This window comes from Bubalus kerabau, chromosome 8 (genome assembly GCF_029407905.1).
Source record: "Bubalus kerabau isolate K-KA32 ecotype Philippines breed swamp buffalo chromosome 8, PCC_UOA_SB_1v2, whole genome shotgun sequence".
Lineage (NCBI taxonomy): Eukaryota > Metazoa > Chordata > Mammalia > Artiodactyla > Bovidae > Bubalus > Bubalus kerabau.
In genome coordinates this window covers 11754233-11774117 of record NC_073631.1, presented here as the reverse complement: position 1 = coordinate 11774117, position 19885 = coordinate 11754233, and the positions used below count along the sequence as shown (strand labels likewise).

The 19885-nt window shown below is 41.7% G+C and overlaps 1 long non-coding RNA gene across 1 annotated transcript in view; it reads left to right on the top strand.

Moving 5' to 3' along the window:
• LOC129658857 (uncharacterized) overlaps positions 1-19885 on the top strand; it is a 442729-nt gene that overhangs the window by 255355 nt on the left and 167489 nt on the right. The window contains exon 4 of the long non-coding RNA XR_008717538.1: positions 900-1147. This is a non-coding gene — a long non-coding RNA (uncharacterized LOC129658857). The remainder of the gene's footprint in view (positions 1-899; positions 1148-19885) is intronic.

Below are 19885 nucleotides of genomic sequence, written 5' to 3'. Positions count from 1 at the left end.
CTATTCCTAAAGACCAGAGGCCAATTTCCATGGAGACAAAATTGCAGACTTTTCCTTCAATAACTTTATTAAAGTTCTGATTATCACAGTGCATATTAGAAATAGTTAAAAAGTTTCTGAAGAAAATGACAGTGCTTAAGCCCCAAACCGAGGAAATTAAAATGACAATCTTTGGGCATGTAAACCAAATATTAGTACTTTTTTCTGACTATCAGTGCTTTTTAAAAGCTTCCCAAGTGATTCTGCTATGCAGCCAGGAACCTCTGACTTGGTTTACCCTATTACTTCAGAGAAATGAATATGGGAGTTCAGAAATATAATTTACATACAGTAAATAATAAAATTTTATCACTACAGTTTAGTTTTGCTTATTCTATAGCTTCATAAAAATGGGGGAAAAATCGAGCCCAGTGGGTACTCTTGTCTGTCTTCTTTTGCTCAGATAAATGTTTTTGAGATTCATCCATGTTTTTTTGTGTTTCAATAGTTCTTCCTTTTTATTGTTAAATAATATTCCATTGCATGAGTATACCACAATGTATAAGTTCACTCACTCATCTGTTGATAGATATTTAAGTTATGTTCAATTTGGGGTTATTATGAATAAAACTTCTATGAACATTCATGTAAAGATCTTTCTGTGGATATGTAGTTTCTTTTCTGGGTAAATGCCTAAGAGTAGCTTTGTTGAGTTACATGGTAAGTTTATATTTAACTGTATAATAAATTGTCATACCGTTTTCTAAAGTGGTTGTACCATTTTACACTCCCACCAGAATCTCTGAGACGTCCAGTTGCTGCATGTTCTCATCAACTCTTGATATGAGTTTTCTACTGCTGCCATAAAAAAATCACCACATATTTAGAGGCTAACACATTGCAAATGTGTTATCTTCCAGTTCTGTAAGCCACAATGCTGACACGGACCTCACGGAGTGAAAACCAAAGCATTGGCAGGCCTCAGTTCCTCTCCGAAGGCTCCATTTCCCATTCATTCGGGTTGTTGGCACATTCAGCTTCTTGAGGCTGTAGGATCAAGATTCTCACTTCTTACTGGCCGTAAATTGAGTACTGCTCTCTTTCCGGATGCTATGACGTTCCCTGGCTTGTAACCATCTTCCTCAATCTTCAAAGCCAGCAACCAGTGGTGAGTAGCATCCTTTTCCCTTCACATATCTCTGACCCACTCTTCTGCTTCACTCTTCTGCTTCACTCTTCCTGTTTCAAGAGTTCATGTGATTAAAACTGAGTCCATTCAAATAACCCAAGATAATCTTCCTGTTTCAATTATGGGCCTTCATTCAGCTTCCCGTGTAATGTAACATACTCCCAGGTCTCGGAGACTGTGGGCTGCGTTCTGCCTGCCCCACCCCCTACCCTAGACCTCTATGCTATTACTGCATTCCTTTTACTTCTGTATCTGTTATAAACTCTACTTGACAATGTTACTGATTTTTCTTTAAAATCAGTTGTCTTTCACAGAAGGCCACAAACTGTATGATTTCATGTATTTGAGATGTTTAGAATAGGCAAGTTCATAGATACAGAAATAGTTCAGTGCTTTCCAGGGGCTGGATGGCTGAGTGGAGGACGAGGTGACTGCCAATGGTGCCATGTTTCTTTCTGAGGCGATGAAGTGCTCTGGGAAGAGAGAGTGATGTTGGTTTCACAACCTTGTGGATGTATCTAGATCGATTGTACTGTACACTTTAAAGGGTGAGCTTTACAGTATGTATATCTCAATTGAAAAAATGGAAAAATTCACTTGTCTTTGAAAGAAATTGCATGAAGGAAAAAAAGCAGGTTTTTTTTTTTTTTTTTTTTAACCAGTCACAGGTTGATTAAGCTTTTTCCATCAGGATTCAACCCAGCTGCGCTATGTCTGGCATTCTACCATATTCTATACCAGAGGCTATGATGAGCAGTCTTGAATAAAGAGAGTAAAGTGCCTGGCTGGACCTTAAACTATAGGTAGAAGCCCAGTTCAAAGGAATAATGAAGTTAATATGCAAAGATAACTTCATTGTACATATATATATATGTGTGTGTATATAATATATATATATATATTTATGTATTTGTCTGTAAAGGATACTAACCTCTAACATACAGATTAACATATGTTATGTATGCTATTATTTCTTTTTCTTTCCCTGTTTCCCTGACCAGTCCTTCACTAAAATGTTTCAGAGAAATGGTGATAGTGTACATCCTGTCTTATTCTTGACCTCAGAGAGAAGCATCCTGTATTTCACTATTAAGTACCATGTATGCTTTTTGTTTTTAGCCAGAATAAGAAAGCATATTTCTATTCCTAGCTTGCTCTTTGTTTAGTTTTTAAGTATCTTAATAACTTACTGGTTAGCATGTAGAAACAAGTTCACGGTATCTCACATAGACCATCAGATCGAATCACTCAATGAATGGAGACAAACATCTGCATGGTTAGTACTGTTTGGCTACTAGGACACGGTGAAAAATACGACACAGTCCTTGTCTTGTACCACCTCACAGTCAAGATGCAGTGGGCTTATGAAGAAAGAAAATGGCTTTAGTTGAGAAGAATCAAGGAAGGATTCAGAGAAACTAATATTTGAGCCAAATTTTGCAGGCAGACAAGGTGAACACAGGATATTCTGGGTAAAAATCACAGCTTGGGGATGTGAAAAAAGCATGGAGTATAAGGTCACACGTGAGGCCAGAGGGGCATGTCTGTGTACACCATCAATAAAGTCAGTTGTGAAGCTTGCTGACAGGTTTATATGGTATCGTGTGGACAAACAGGGGCCATCAGATTGTTTCAGAAAGATCATTCTGCTGACAGTAGAGATGATAAAATGAAGATGAAGAAGGTTAGAGCTGAGAAATTGGGTGGGAAGCTAGCAATGGGAATCTGAAACAGAGGAGATAGCACTCAAGAGAAAAGAACAAAATAGAGTGAGATTTAGGATGTAGAAACAACTGAAAGGGCTGTCCAACTGGTGGTAGAAAGTGAGGGAGAGGAAGAATCCCTGTTGCTTTCCTGGTTGCCTGGGTAACTACAAGGGATTTGGAAGGGTGAAGATGCTGGGTTCAGTTCTGCATTTGCTGAGTCTGAGGAAGGCCACCAAGTGGGATGTTTGATAAAAAGCTGAAAATTTTGGCCTCACGCTCCTGATTATGATTTAGGATCAGTCCTGGTAAAGCTCTGATCCAGACGCTGGATTATTAAAATGAATCTAGGGTTGGTGCTAGCAGTTTGAGGGATTTATAGCAAGCTGTAGCTCTAGAACCCCCCATTCAGTAGTCAGGATCTTTAACCTGCATATGGCATGGCCATCTGATGATTCCAAGCCTCTTTAATCATTCTTTTCCAGGCTTTTGCTCTGAATTATTTTGACCTCTGACCCAGCTATCCTGGCTTATATCTAATTTTAACCCAAATATGGAAGAATCCCTTTGAGGTCTGATTCTGCTCTCCATATGACTGAATAAATGCCCAAAGACAATTCTAGGAGACCTAGAAGAGTTATGTGGATGACTTCTGAAGGCACTCTTGAAGGAGTGGCATGGGGTTTAAAGAGTATATCACATAGCAAAATAATGTAAAACTTCTCTCTACCCATCCATCACTTCAAAGCCTCTACATCAACACATTAGCTGTCTAAAAATCTCCTTTCTCTCCACCCACCTTCACTTTCTCAATACCCACTGCTGCAGTTTAGTTCTTGCTACTCTGGCATCTGTTTCTGTAAGGATAATATATATTTAACAATATATAGATGCATAGACACATACATACCATAAATCATTACTGACCTCTAAATCTCTTCCCAATGGAAGGATGAGAGGAAATAGATGTGCATTAGGCATGTGTGTGTTTAGTTGAAATGTAATTAAATGCAGATTGGATACCAGGTTGATGATAGCTGGAGAAAGTAGGAATCATGCAGGAGAATGAAAAGGCTTTGCAAGGTTTGGGATTAAAGGAGAAAGAATGTTCCTGGGAGTTGGCAGGAGGAAGAAGGTCATGCCAAACAGCATAGCTGTGATGTTGGACAGGAAGTTTCTCTAAGCACATCAAAGAAGAACTCTACATATAACCCTGGTCTGATAGAGCCACATCTCTTTCTCTCTCACAGTGGGTGAGGGAGGAAATTCCTCTTACTTGATGAGTAGTCTTAGCCACAGTTGGCTCAGGGTCCCTCTCTGGTGATTAATGGTGTGTGGGAGTGGTGGTGATCAGTGGGTGTTGGGTAGGGTGGCCAGAAAAGGCCTTACAAGGTGGCTGGGAAATCATGACCCTTTCTGTCCCATGCACTCCTCACCTGGTGACTCTTCCCCAGATCAAACTCAAAGGCCAGAATTCAAAGGAAGTACACACATTCCCTTTAGGAAATGTCAGGAAGGTCTCCCTGAGCAGTATCACCTGAAAACACCAAATTTTCTGTTTTCCCTCCTACCATAGAAGGTGGTACAGGGTGCTTACAGACTCAGACGTTCAGACTGAAGGTGTACTCCACATGGATTTTCCTTCTTTTCCAACTCTCTTTCACTCTCCCCCATCTCCTCTTATGTCATCCTATACCTCATTCTTCTAGACGTCCAGTTCAGTGTCCACGCCCACTCTTCAGGAGTCTTTATTACTCCTCACTGGAGTTTCCTCCCTTCTGTTCTTTCCAGTGTTCTGACTCAAGCTTCTCAGGTTTTGAATATTCCAGAGAGGAAGTAATCTGCTCTGGATTTATGTGTGGAAGAGAGAGACAGTACCTTGATTCAGTTTCCCTACCAGCAAGAATTGTGGCTGATTTCCTCTGGTCCTAAGAAGCGAGCATATTCATCAAAGCAAGCATTCATTTTCACTCACCATACCCCTCCAGCCCACCCCACTCCACCAAAGACCTCACAGTCTAGTCTCACATGAAGAAAGCATACTTCATGGGCAACTGTATTACTGACATCATCAAACCAAGGGGCATTGGACCCCTCCACGATGAGAGTCACAACTTGAGTGTGAATGGCTTCATTGATTGTGAATGAAGCCATCTGCAACAGGTGGCTCTTACTCCAGTTAGATCCTTCACTCATGAAAGAAATAGACCAGCATGAATGTGTTAGGTCTCAGTCCATTGTGCAATAATGGCTGCCACTTGTTGATATGTAATTTACTTTGCACACTTAATCTTTTATAATCCTCACAGTCACCCGGCAAGTTTCATATTATGAAGCATTTCTGGGGCTCAAAGAATTAGAAAATTGCCCAATATATCTCATAGATGATGAATAGTGGAGCTGGTATTTGAGCCCAAATTTATCCATCTTCCCCTGATCTTATTATTGTATTTTGCTACCTCTTAGCATGAGGTGAACAGAGATGAAATCAAAAGAAATATCACAGGATTCTGAACTTTTAAACAAGATGCCTGTGTGCTTATTAATTGGTTAGGAAGTAAAATAAAACATAATTCTTCATTCATTCTCTCTCCCTCCCTTCTTTCCCACCATCCTTCCTTTCTCCCCTCTTCCTTCTCTTCATTATGAAACCCCAATAGTAATCATAGAAAAATCAGAAATAATAGAGTGTAAAACTGCCTTAAACCAATGTCTGGATAAAAAGCTATGAAAATATTCCATTGTTTTATGATCCTATTTAGAATGAACATTATATTTATGGCTTTTTCCCTGAATACACGTTAAGGTCATATAGAACTTTTGGTAAAAATTACACCACACATCTATGCTGACAGCTTGTTTCCTGAGCACAAATCTATATCTACTACTTTCAGCTTTCAGTATTTTCTCCAAAGAAGTAAGTTAGGACATTAAAAACTCCAGAAAGTAACATAAAACAGATGGGACTAGATTTTTGTAGGGAGTGACCGCTTTACTGGACTTAATGGAAACCTAGCTAGAGGGAGGCCTGAGAGGAAAACCCATGAAGTGCATGTAGAGAGGACCCTGGTTTGGGATGGAATTGCAAGAGTGTATGCAATTGGCTTATGACTGTAGATTGTCCTTGAAGCTGAGGGTTCTTCGCTTGAAGATGGAGTATTAATAGTGGTCCCCAACCTTTTTGGCACCAGGAAAATTTTTCCACAGATGGATTGGGAGATGGTTTCAGAGTGATTCAAGTGCATCACATTTGTTGCACACCTTATCTCTATTATTAGTACATCAGCTCCACTTAAGATCATCAGGTCTTAGATCTAAGAGGCTGGGGACCCCTGGAGTCTGAGACTGGTCACGGGCCCTTCCTATAACGTAAGGCAAATATTTTCAGCCATTGGACAGTGTTGATATTTTGTGAGCTTAGTGTTTATTCCTTTCACTTCTCGTCCTGGGCAAGTGAAGAGTCTGGAGCTCTGACCTAGGATGGTGTCCTCAGATCAATGGCTTAGGCATCGGAGGGACTCTTTTTCTGTAGGATCTGCTGAGAACCAAGAAGAAAGATGTAAGGGGAGTCCAAGTTAACACAGGACGATACCACCAGCAGCATGCATCCTTAGACGTATAACCAATGAATCCTTTTCGTTTCTGTTTATTCAACCCCTCCCTGTCAACTGGACTATTCTCTTCAATGTTTAAATGGTAAATACTTTCCCATCACTGCATGGCAAATAGATGAGGAAACAGTGGAAACAGTGGCTGACTTTATTTTTCTGGACTCCAAAATCAATGCAGATGGTGATTGCAGCCATGAAATTAAAAGATGCTTACTCCTTGGAAGGAAAGTTATGACCAACCTAGACAGCATATTAAAAAGCAGAGACATGACTTTGTCAACAAAGGTCTGTCTAGTCAAGGCTATGGTTTTTCCAGTAGTCATGTATCGATGTGTTGGACTATAAAGAAAGCCGAGCACCGAAGAATCGATGTTTTTGAACTGTGGTGTTGGAGAAGACTCTTGAGAGTCCCTTGGACTGCAAGGAGATCCAACCAGTCCATCCTAAAGGAGATCAGTCCTGGGTGTTCATTGGAAGGACTGATATTGAAGCTGAAACTCCAATACTTTGGCCACCTGATGCGAAGAGCTGACTCATTTGAAAAGACCCTGATGCTGGAAAAGATTGAAGGCAGGAGGAGAAGGGGACAACAGAGGATGAGATGGTTGGATGGCATCACTGACTCAATGGACATGGGTTTGGGTGGACTCCAGGAGTTGGTGATGGACAGGGAGACCTGGCGTACTGTGGTTCATGGGGTCACAAAGAGTCAGACGTGACTAAGCAACTGAACTGAACTGAAATACCTGCTGGCCCCTCCTACTCAATAATAAGAAAATAAGCCTCATTTAAGTTTGCTTTCCCTTTCATCTGCCAACCCTCCCTTTTCTCTTCAAACAAAATTCGTCAAAACTCTATACCCACTCTCTCCATTTCCTCACATTCCAGTAACTCCTCTAAAGATGCATTTCATTTTGGCCTTTTGTTCCATCAATCTTAACAAAGAGTCGTCTAACAAAATGACTCTCTGTAGACTTATATGTGACCATCACGTTGCTAAATCCTCCTGTTGATTTCCGGTTCTCCTCTTGTTTGATACTCAGCAGTGTGAACTCCCAACCCTCCACACTGACTGCTCCTCCATCTTGAAACCTCCTCTTCCCCTGCCACCACCCCCCACCACATTTCATGTTTTCCTTATGAAATACCTCTCTGGCTGCTCTTGTTCAGCTTCTGTGCCGGTTCTCCTCCTCCAAGCACTAAATGTTGGAACTTGTTAGAGCTCAGTTTCAGGCCCTCTTTTTTATACTGCATGTTCTCTTGCCAGGCCTGCTCATCCATTCCCATGACCTGAGTTACCTTCCTACCATCAAGTGTGGTGAAAGCCATTGGAAGTTCCTTCCTTCATGTTGGGGTAAAGATCAACATCCTTAATGCAGTCTATAAAGCCATGTGTACTCTGGCCTCTGCCTGCCTTGCTCCTCTTCTGCCTTCTCTTCTTTCTCTGTACTTCATCCTTCAGCACATGGCATCTCTTCATTTCTCAATCCCTCCATATTCTGTCTTCCTCAAAGCCTTGACACACATTTTCCCCTTCTCCAATCATCCTTACTTGTCCACAGCAGATTCTTGCAGAAGACTGGTGTGCTCTTGCTATTCATACTTTGAAGAACTAAAATGCTGGCCCACTCTCTGAGCTGACTAAGCCTGTTGTGCTGAATGAACCCCAAGTAAACACACACGCCTTGAATAATGCTCATACCATTTTCATTCCTCAGATAAGTTACCAAACCAAACTTTAAAAAAAATTAAAGCAACATAGAATAGTAAAACTTTCTTGCGTGCATGCTCAGTCGCTTCAGTCATGTTCGACTATTTGAGACCCTGTGGACTATAGCCCACCAGGCGCTTCTGTCCAAGGGATTCTCCAGGCAAGAATACTGGAGTGGGTTGCATGTCCTCTTCCAGGGGATCTTCCCAGCCCAGGGATCAAACCCTCATCTCCTGCGTCTCCTGCATTGCAGGCAGATTCTTTGCTGCTGAGCCACTGGGAAAGTTTCAGTTCAGTTCAGTAACTCAGTTGTGTCCGACTCTTTGTGACCCCATGAATCGCAGCACGCCAAGCCTCCCTGTCCATCACCAACTCCCAGAGTTCACTCAAACTCATGTCCATCGAGTCAGTGATGCCATCCAGCCATCTCATTCTCTGTCATCCCCTTCTCCTCATGCCCCCAATCCCTCCCAGCATCAGGGTATTTTCCAATCAGTCAACTCTTCACATGAGGTGGCCAAAGTACTGGAGTTTCAGCTTTAGCATCAGTCCTCCAATGAACACCTAGGACTGATGTCCTTTAGGATGGACTGTTTGGATCTCCTTGCAGTCCAAGGGACTCTCAAGAGTCTCCTCCAACATCACAGTTCAAAAGCACCAATTCTTCGGCACTCAGCTTTCTTCACAGTCCAACTCTCACATCCATACATGACCACTGGAAAAACCATAGCCTTGACTAGATGGACCTTTGTTGGCAAAGGAATGTCTCTGCTGAAAGATTAGGAGTTTATTAATTTCTCCATACTTAACAAATTATTGCAAAATTAACTAAGATTTTAAACTGTGTCATTTTAAACTAGGTAACTAGGAAGTTTCAAACAAGAAATAGTTGCATGGGGATATATGAAACAATTCTATATTTTATAGCAACATTTGCAGTGAATGTGATTGTTGATTGATTTTCCTTAGGCTACACTTTAACATGATACTGACCAGAAGTAGGTGAAACAAAACTCTCAGCCTCTGGCCCTCTTGATACCAGGCAAGTTGATATAATAGGTCTTGGTCCTAACAAAAGGTTTGAAACAGGCAAGGAGACCAAGTTAATGAGATCCCATAATCTGATCTCCAGCAGTCTGGGGTAGTTGTTCTCAGAGCCCTAATGAACCCTACCCCTTTAAGATCACGGACTGGCAGAATCCGACCCTGGTGGGCACAGGCAAGTCCTGACAACAGGTAAGTGGCTTTGCTGGTGTAAATAACAGGGATCTGTTATCATGAGATTACCTGTCTGTAAAATGCCTATTTATCTTCATTATGTTGCCTCTGTGGGGAGGAAGGAGGTGGTGAGTTGAGTGTTAGTGTGTAAGAGGATGGAGCTAGGAGAGGAGAAAGGATCTCTGACCTAAGGTGAAACCTGCTTTAGCATAGTGGGTTTGTACGACAGCCAGATGAAGTCCACGATGTTGATTTCCAGCGTTGAGCTCCCTTTAGTACTGTAAGCAAAATAGCGCAAGAACGAATTCATGCCTGGGGTTCCATACAACTTCATAGTATGTGCAAGAGAACAAGATGGTAGTTTTTATCTAGTAGTTTCAATCTGATTAATTTTTCACTCATTCATTCATCTGTTCACCAAATAGTTGAGTGACTGCAGGACTGGCAATGTGCTCGGCACAGGCTATTGTCAGATGAATAAAATAAGCACTGTGGTACCCTGTTGGACAGTTGAGTCCTTGGGACACAGAGATGACAATATAAACAATCAAATAAACATGTGATTAAAATGTGATACATGATACAAAGTAGAAAAGGGTACCATGCAGGAGAAAAATAGGAAGAACCTACTTCAGAGAGAGAAAGGGGGATGACTTTTAAAATGATACATGAAGAATAAAATGGAACCAGCCATGCAAAGGAGATGCAGTGGGGATAGCTGGTCAATGTCATTTATCTTGATTTTAATATGAAATTTAAATATTAATTTAATTAAGTGCAATTATGAGATATTCTTTTAATCAAAATCAAAACAATTCCAAAAGAAAGAAGTGACTTCTTTTTACCTATGTCCCTATAAAATATCCATTTTTGGTAGGAAGTATGATTAACAGATTTGGTATATTTTGTTCTTACCCAGTCATTTCCCATCTGTGAAAGAATACAAACAGAAAGGCTCTTCCTTTGGAAAGAAAAAGCAGACTGACCCTAAAGTAACAAAGGCAGCATATTAATAACCAGAACATCTTCCCAATATCTTAGTATATTTTCAATAGCATGGTAATTTGCATCTGTGAATAATCAGGGAACATATAGTTCTGTACACTCTACATTCCAATAATCATATTTCCAGATCTTTCAGAAATTTACTTGAAATAAAGTTTATAACTGTTATCTTTCTGACAATCACTCGAACTAGTAAAAACTATTTTACTGCTTGTTTTGGCAGCTCAAATCTCAATTTTTGGGTCATTCAAGTTGCCTTTTTTGTTCACATTTGATTGATTTTGCAATAGTGGTGAATACAGGAATAAGAAAAAATCCCCAAAGTGGACATACAAGGCATATCACATTACTAAACGAAAGCAAACAGATGACATTCAGAACATTTCACTAGATCAAAAATATACTTTATAACAGTCTGGATTAATTTTAAAAGTACAGTTTTTTAAAAAGTCAGTTACAGACTCATGATATATCCCATGAGGAGAAATAAATTCAAAATAGAGACTGCTGAGCTAGCTCAGCTTCATGTGAAATTCAGAGCATCTCTGGACCACGAGGTATTTATTTCCCAACACAGTATGCTTCATGCAGTGAATTAAATCAGGAGGCGTCCTGGGCCTCAGGAAAGCCAAACCACAGGGTGAGAAAAGTCATGGTCCAGAGGCAGATGTCCTTGGCCCCACAAGAAAAAGTACCTAAAATGTTGGACTTATTTTTTAACCATGTAAAGAACAGTGAAATGGAACACATCTGTGGAAAAGTGCTAACATCTAAAGGTGTGTTTAATACATTTCATCTGTCTTTACCATGAGCCAGGTCAAGGGACCAACCATTGCCAGGACATCCAAAGCTCCCCTGTGCTCCGCCCCAGTCCCAATCCCCTTCCTTCCTTCAAAAGTTAACACTTTCTTGACTTTTCTAGTAATCACCCCTTCACTTTCTTAATACTTTTGCCTTCTGATTATGTGGCTTCCCAGATGGTGCTAGTGGTAAACAACCCACCTGCCAATGCAGGAGACGTAAGAGAGGCAGGTTTGATCCCTGCGTCAGGAAGACCCCCTGGAGGAGGGCATGGCAGCCTATTTCGGTATTCTTGTCTGGAGAATCTCATGAGCAGAGAAGCCTGCCGGGCTACATTCCACGGGGTCACAAAGAGTCAGAAACAACTGAAGCGACTTTGCATGCATGCGCACTTATCGGATTCTGTACCTCTAAACACTGGAGAGCGATAATGCCTGTTTTTTAATTTTACATAGATGGATTCATAGTGTATGCATTCTTTTGTGTCTGGCTTCTATCACTTGATATAATATAGCTGTGTGTGGCTGAGATTCATTTGCTTTCGTTGCTGCATAATTTTATGCCATACTCCAGTTCATTTCTCTCTCTGCTGTTGACAGGAATGTAGGTAGTTCTACCTACATTCTATTTGGAAATAACGTTGTGATGGACATTCTTGTATATATTTCCTGGCGTACCTGTACAAAATAGTATATACTTAGGAATGGGATTGTTGGGTCACAGGATATGCATATTTTTAATGTAACTAGATAATTTCAAAGTAATTGTATCAATTTACACTCCCACAGGGAGCGTGTGAGGGTTGTTATTGCCCCATATCATCGCCTATATTTACTATTGTCAGACTTGCAGTTTTTGTGAATTTGGTGAGAATAAAGTGTCACAAGATTAACTTCTGTTATCTTTCTTAGGAATCATTTTTTTTGTCTAATTTTTATAAATAGAACAAATAAATAGAAAAATCAGAATATAGAGAGTAAAAATATAAGTTTTTTTATTGATCCCAGCATGACCATTAGATTAAATCAGGCAATGTGGCAATTAGCATATTTCTCTTACAACTGAATCCATTATTCCAACCATGTAATTTGGGGACAAAGCAAGAATAGAAGTAGTATGGTTGACACCTTATAATTTGTGCCTATTTTATTACATCTAGTTAAATTGATGACAAAATACATGAATGAATGGCCCACTAAGATGTGTTAAATGCAATCTCTAATTTACGTGCATTTGTTTCTTAACCCTTTGTTGTTGCCATGGATCTGTTTATTCCTGTGATGTTCCCACACTGTTTTAACCACTAGAGTTTCATGACTGTCTTGCTATCTAGTAGGTCATGACATTTGTCTTAGTTTCTGCTAAAATTAGAGCCAATTTCCCTTTCTGGACAATATCATATTTTGATTCTTCTTTAAAAAAAACGTAATAAGGCAAAAATGATACACATTAAGACACAGATATAGATCAGATCATTTCACTTTCTTTTTCTGTCTTATTGGGTAGAATGTTGGGTAATGCTAATATTTTACCAGTTCTGCCTCCGACTCTCTGCTGAATGTGAGATTCTTCTGCAGTTTGAATCTGATCTCCTCTCATCTCCAGAGCTGGTGTTGCTCTTCCATGTGAGGGGCCCCACGGAGGGTGGTTCACACGTGCAGTCAAGTTTCTGCAGGCACGACTGAGCTATTGACCTGCAGTTTTCCTACCTATGAACATTATATATATGTTTGTTTATTTACTCAAACATGCTTGTTTCCAGATCCATCCTGAAAATCTCTTTTAGGTATATTCTTTAAGTGTTTTGTATTTTTTATGGTATTATAAGTGAGATATTTTCTTCTAGTTTTTTGTTCAATCGCTAAGTCATATCCAACTCTTTGTGACGCCATGGACTATAGCCTGCCAGGCTCCTCTGCCCATGGGATTTTCCAGGCAAGAATTCCGGAGTGGATTGCCATTTTCCTCCTCCAGGAAATCTTCCAGACCAGGGATTGAACCATCATCTCTTGTGTCTCCTGCCTTGGCAGGTAGATTCTTTACCATTGGTGCCACCTAACAGATACTGCCAAATAGATGTCCAGAGTGACTGAGCTAATTTGCATTCCCACCAGCCACGCATGTATTCCTCTTAAGTCAAATGATAGAATGTGGTCCACATTACAGACCGCTGCTTCAGTTGGCCTAGATTGGGAGCATTGATGAGGCCAGGAGTGGAGCACTTGGGTTTCAGTGGTATTTCTCTCATCTCATATTCCAGGAAGTTAGGCAGCTATCCAGTCACCTACCAAGGAGCCAGCATCTTCCCTGGTGACATCTGTGAGGGAAAATGTAGTCAGTGATTCTCTTCTCTCAAGTTAAAAAACTACTGTCCTAATTATGTCCTTGTTCTGCATGCCCCCTTTATGCTGTTTCGATGCTTTGAGCAAAAGCTGGTTTGAATCCAAAAACTATTATGGAAATCTTTACAAATTTAATACAATTTAGGTAGAAATTCTTCCAAATCTTTAGCAATCACAGGAGAGCAACATACCCATGGCTCTTCAATTGATTTTCAATAGCTTCTCTTTATCTTTCAGGCTAGAATTAAAATGTCTTTTTAAAGTAACCATATCTCTGTTAAGGAAAGTTTTTTGTTAAAAATACCACAGAGTTATTAAAGACCTCTGAGGGAATAATGGCTGATTGAGTGAAGCTACCCATTAAAAACCCTATAAATTTTTTTTTAATCTAAAGGATTTCTCTCTTCACTTGCCAAACTATGCAGTCTACATTGCTTTTATGAACAAGTGTCATTAAGTTGGTCTCTACCTGCAGTACCATTGAAAATAAACCATTGTAGCGTTTCCACGGTGAAATCATTAGAATTCTATTCATTTCAATGCCTTACACTATTTGTCACCTTTCCAAGCTAGCAGGCAGACATACTCAAAACCCATTTTTATGTGAGCACACTCTATTACTCTCCTCTTGTCATGGATTTTTGTTCCTTCCTGTGGTGCCTCTGTTTCTTCTTAGGAGTCTCAGTGCAAGGATATCAACACGTGGGTCCTATTATAGACTCACTACCCAGTTGCCACCATGTCTTGCAATCCTTTTTTTATAAAACAAAGGAAAACACAGCCACCCACTTGTACTAAGAGACTTGAATATCTGTTCTACCACCTTGTGATCTCGGATTTCCTCTCAATGAAGTTCCCAGGCAAGAGGCAGATAAGCCAATCAAACACAAAGTGACTATAAGAACCCACAGGCTGAATGATGATAAAGGCATGCATCAGTCCTGTTGGGCTCTTCCAGTGATGTCTCGTGAAGTAGGCACATCCCTCAACAATCATAAGAAGTAACTGCAAAGAGAGGTGGTAGAATTGGACATTGTCCCAACACCACACATTCTGACTAGCATTCACACGTAACATTGTTTATAAGCAGCCTGTCATTGGGACATTTTGAGCAATATATTGCTGGCATCTGGGTCAGGACAACAGTTATACACTTAGATTGTTGGTCAGCCAAATAAAATTGCAACACTATGCAGTGATTTTATCCCAAGCCTGTTCATATGGGATAGGTGTTAGCCACATCCTCTTGAGCAAAACAAACATGAGGGGCCTATGGCATCTTAACAAGTTTAGCACAGTGCTTGACACGTAGTGGAAACTTAACAAATGTTTATTGAATTAACAAGTGACTGAGCAAATGAATGAACTAGTGAGCTTAGTTCTCCCCCTAATGATCTTCTAGGCCTCTTATCATTCGTACAGGACCAACCTCTTGTGTGAGGAAGGGAAGCTAAACTCAGAATTCTCTGGGAGGTTTCCATTCAATTCCCCTAACTGTTCAGTGCGGAAAACCCCAACTCATTTTCTGACCAACTGGATCGGAGCCAATGGGATCCCACAGTTCAGTTCAGTTCAGTCACTCAGTCGTGCCTGACTCTTTGTGACCCCATGAATTGCAGCACACCAGGCCTCCCTGTCCATCACCAACTCCCGGAGTTCACTCAGACTCACGTCCATCGAGTCAGTGATGCCATCCAGCCATCTCACCCTCTGTCGTCCTCTTCTTCTCCTGCCCCCAATCCCTCCCAGCATCAGGGTCTTTTCCAATGAGTCAACTCTTCGCATGAGGTGGCCAAAGTACTGGAGTTTCAGCTTTAGCATCATTCCTTCCAAAGAAATCCCAGGGCTTATCTCCTTCAGAATGGATTGGTTGGATCTCCTTGCAGTCCAAGGGACTCTCAAGAGTCTTCTCCAACACCACAGTTCAAAAGCATCAATTCTTCGGTGCTCAGCCTTCTTCATAGTCCAACTCTCACATCCATACATGACCACAGGAAAAAGCATAGCCTTGACTACTGCTGCTGCTGCTAAGTCACTTCAGTCGTGTCCGACTCTGTGTGACCCCATAGACGGCAGCCCACCACGCTCCGCCGTCCCTGGGATTCTCCAGGCAAGAATACTGGAGTGGGTTGCCATTTCCTTCTCCAATGCAAGAAAGTGAAAAGTGAAAGTGAAGTCGCTCAGTCGTGCCCGACCCTCAGCGACCCCATGGACTGCAGCCTACCAGGCTCCTCCGTCCATGGGATTTTCCAGGCAAGAGTACTGGAGTGGGGTGTCAGTGCCTTCTCCTAGCCTTGACTAGATGGACCTTTGTTGGCAAATTAATGTCTCTGCTTTTGAATATGCTATCTAGGTTGGACATAACTTTCTTTCCAAGGAGTAAGCGTCTTTTAATTTCATGGCTGCAGTCACCATCTGCAGTAATTTTGGAGCCCAAAAAAATAAAGTCTGACACTGTTTTCACTGTTTCCCCATCTATTTCCCATGAAGTGATGGGACCAGATCCCACAGGGCTGATCTAATGGAGAGAGCTCTCTAGGAACTGTGGCATTCCAAAGTCAGGGAAGTGGGTCAGGCTCACTCCCCTTGGAGCTGGGGTAGGAGAACCTCTGGATTATCTCCTAGTAATCCGGAAAGAGGAGTGAGAATAGATGCCCCCAAACTCAGTATCAGGAAAGATGTGGGAAACTAGGGAAAAGATTAACAAGATAGGGATCAGGAAAGCAAAGAGTCAAGAAAGAGGTAGGACCTGATAAGGAAATGGCAGTTATGTACAATTACTTGGGCTCTTTGTGTGCAGTGTGATGTCTGGGCCTGCTGGGCTAAGCACAGGGCTAAGGGTGGCATGTCCTGGGACCCTGTATATTCAGCACCTGGATTTTAGTAACTTGAATGGTCACCCTGGGGTCTATAGCTCAGTGGATATGGACTTGGTGTGCTCCTAGGTCCAGTACCAAGACATGCAAAACAGCCTGCCCCTAATTTCTTCATGAAGGCTTGGGGTAAAGGACACGGGGTGGGTGTGAGTAGAGAGAATGGAATGAATTATTAGTGCCTAAGATAACTCAATAATATTAAAGCATAGGCTTACAGTTTCAGGATCTTTTTCAGCAAGCTTCAAAAATCAACAATTAAAAAGAACATTTTTTCAAGAGGAAAAAACAATGTAAATGAACTTTCCATTGGTTTTCCTAATGTAATTTTTCTTGAAAATGAATAACTCTGTCTCTGATTCATTCTTCTAACTCACTGTGGCTCAATTTCTTCCACGCAGATCAGCTCATCAAGCTACTGGGAAGCCCAAGAAGAATATAATACATAATACAGAATCGGAGGGAGGGTAGGAATCCCAATTACTGTTTATGTTTAGTAGAAGTGCTAATTACTCAGAAAATACTCATGACTCTCAGAAGAAATCATCTTGTGGCAAAAGAAAACCTCCTCAAGAATTAGCTAGAAATATGCTGTCTTTTCCGGAGAAGGCAATGGCACCCCACTCCAGTACTCTTGCCTGGAAAATCCCATGGACAGAGGAGCCTAGTAGGCTGCAGTCCATGGGGTTGCTAGAGTCGGACACGACTGAGCAACTTCCCTTTCACTTTTCACTTTCATGCATTGGAGAAGGAAATGGCAACCCACTCCAGTATTCTTGCCTGGAGAATCCCATGGATGGGGGAGCCTGGTGGGCTGCCGTCTACGGGGTCGCACAGAGTCGGACATGACTGAAGCGACTTAGCAGCAGCAGCAGCATGCTGTCTTTTCACTTATTTGTGGAGGAAAATCTGGGTTCAGATATTTAAGAACTCAAGTGAAGGTTTCTTTTCCTTTTGTGTGCTTCAGGGCCTCTCCCCTCAAGCACTGGGGATGGCATACCCACCACTGATAGTATCTCTGTCACCTCCAGGTGGCACCTTCCTCTGGGACCCTGGGATTTCATGAGCCAGATGGTTGGGACTAACTTAGCATCTGTTTACCAGATCTCTCAAGGGGCAAAAATAGCTTCCAACTTCCATCGTCTTCTGCCTTGCTCCTCATGGCCCTAGAGCCCAGTAAGAAAAGGCGACTGTCTAACCATGTTTGAAATTCTCTAGATTTCTTCAAACGTGTGAACGGAATGAGCAGCTCCATTTGTGTAATTAACATCCCCAACTGCTTCGTGCCTTTTTCATTTCCCCATTGATAATACTACACTTGGCAGACATACCTTAGGTTATTGTTGGTTTTTCCTTTCCCAGACCTATTCTTTTTCTGCTTTTCTTTGTGTAAAGGGTATGTACTGGCTTTGTGAAATCCCTGTAGCAAGTGGTGAATGATATATGAAGTGGAAAGTCTTTTATTTACGCAGGGCACAGTGGGAATACAGAAAGTGCTGTGCCTTCACTGCTGGGCCGAGTATTTGACTGTGCACTGGAGTCATAGATAGCCTGCATTCATCCTGCACTGCCTCAAAATCCCTGGAGCTCTCACCTGGTGGCAAGGGGCATCCCGCAGAAAGGCAGAGAGTTGCATTTATTGACCTCCAAAAGTCCTTTCTGGCACTGTGATTCTGCTTTCGCTACAGGTAGGGCTTTTCCCCTGTAATTTTAGCAAAGAAAGAAGAATTGGAATCTGCAGTCTGAGTCCAGAGTGCAGAAAATTAACCCATTCCCGAGCCTGTGATACTGGGAGGTTGGGGAAGGAGGTTGGCAGTTGTCAATACTCTGCAGGCTAACATCACTTGGAGAGGGTATGTCTCTTCACCCCAGCTTGAGAGAGAATTTGTTATTCTGAGAAGCTAGGGACAAAGCTAGTCTTTTGATTTATGCAGTCTTTTCCTTTCAAGAAATCCAAACTCTCTGAGAATGATCACAGTTTCTCTATGAACCAAGCGTCACATTGATTCATGACCTAAAATTCTACCATGTTTTAAAACTAGATACCTGATCATACAGCAAATGTCTTATACAATCAGTTAGACATTATGCAGTGTCTGTTTATGGACCCATGGGTTAACTGACCCAGGTGCAGCAAGGCTGTGGGACATTTACCCATGGGAGGAGGGAGCTGAATAATTACGCACTGGTTTGTATATATACTCAGTCACCCAGTTGTGTCCGACTTTCTGTATCCCCATGGACTGTAGCCCACCAAGCTCTTCTGTCCAGGGGATTTTCCAGGCAAGAATACTGGAGTGGGTTGCCATTTCCTCCTTGAGGAGATCTTCCCACCCCGGGGATCAAACCCAGGTCTCCTGTATTGAATGTGAAGTCTTGACTGCTGCGCTGCCTGGCACTGACTACTTATTGCTAACCGCTGACTTCCTGAAGATAGACACAGGGGTTAACAGAGTGGCTCCAGTTGTGAGGAATGGAGGCAGAAGGGACAGAGTCCTCTCATTCATCCTCTGACTCATTTCTTTCTTCCAACAGGAATCCCTGGAACATTAAGTCTTAAACACTCTCTTCTGGGGGGAGGAGAGGAACTAAGCAACTCTTTGTTTAAGCAGTACTCGGGGTTGAGCATGTTGTGGGTCACACTGCTCCTTAATGACACTTAGGACAATGCTGAATAATTGAATCATAATTCTAATTTCATTTCTGTGCTTGAATTTTTTGTTACCCATCCACTCCTACCCCAATCTCACTGACACAGTTCAAAGAGAGTTGCCTCCTTTACTTCTCTTGTCTCAGAAGACGGGAAATGATTATCCAAGCTGAGAGACCAACATTCAAACAGAAACCCTGACTTCCCAAATTGCACCTCTTTCCAGAATCCTCCAGCATTCATGATCAGGATTTAGGCATTCCATTCAAAGTCAGGCTGTCTTTATTACATGACCCGTGGCCTCCCAGTCTCAGCCTTCGAACTGAATTACCACACCCCGTTCCCTCCTTCACAACGCAGAGGGTAGCAAACCTAGAGGAGACCCATGAGGGAGAAAGAGGCCTCACAGAAAGCCAGGTTAAAGAAACCGTGGGTCCTTTCATCCTGAAGGGAAGAAACCAGAGACATAACAATGGTTTTTCAAGGTTAAGAAGAGTTCCAGGGAGAATGGGAAACAGTTGTGTTGAAATCAGTTTGGAAAGATGGAATGAACTCAATGAACAGCCAGGAAGATTTGAGTGAGAATCATTATAAATCATTCACCCAGCTTTTACCAGCTCTTGCCTTTGATATGGAGAGGTTTCATTTCATTCCTTGCATCAGTTATAACAGGCTACTTAAAGTAACATGGAAAATAAAATGGAAGCAGTGACAAGCTTTATTTTCTTGGGCTCCAAAATCACTGCGGATGGTGACTGCAGCCATGAAATTAAAAGACGCTTGCTCCTTGGAAGAAAAGCTAT